At 50.8% G+C, this 262-nt stretch overlaps 1 protein-coding gene across 2 annotated transcripts in view; it reads right to left on the bottom strand.

The window, feature by feature from the left end:
• VPS33A (VPS33A, CORVET/HOPS core subunit) overlaps nucleotides 1-262 on the bottom strand; it is a 32,592-nt gene that overhangs the window by 27,850 nt on the left and 4,480 nt on the right. The gene's annotated exons all lie outside the window — the stretch shown is intronic.

Below are 262 nucleotides of genomic sequence, written 5' to 3'. Positions count from 1 at the left end.
GTGGTGGCCAGGAGCGGCCACTGCACTCCAGTCTGGGCGACAGAGTGAGACTCCAACTCAAAAAAAAAAAAGAAACCTCCAGAATAGGCAAATTCATACAAACTGAACTAGACAGTCACTGGTTGACAGTGGCATGGGGAAGGGAAGACAGAGACTAACTGGTAATGGGCTTGGGGCTTCTTTTGGGATGATTAAAATGTTCCAAGCTGGGCTTGGTGGCTCAGCCTGTAATCCCGCGCCTTTGGGAAGCTGAGGTGAGTGG

Source organism: Carlito syrichta, unplaced genomic scaffold (genome assembly GCF_000164805.1).
Source record: "Carlito syrichta isolate Samal-C Ts95f unplaced genomic scaffold, Tarsius_syrichta-2.0.1 Scaffold304341, whole genome shotgun sequence".
NCBI classification, from domain to species: domain Eukaryota; kingdom Metazoa; phylum Chordata; class Mammalia; order Primates; family Tarsiidae; genus Carlito; species Carlito syrichta.
Note: the sequence above shows the minus strand (reverse complement) of the source record. Positions and strands in the feature narration are given on the sequence as shown.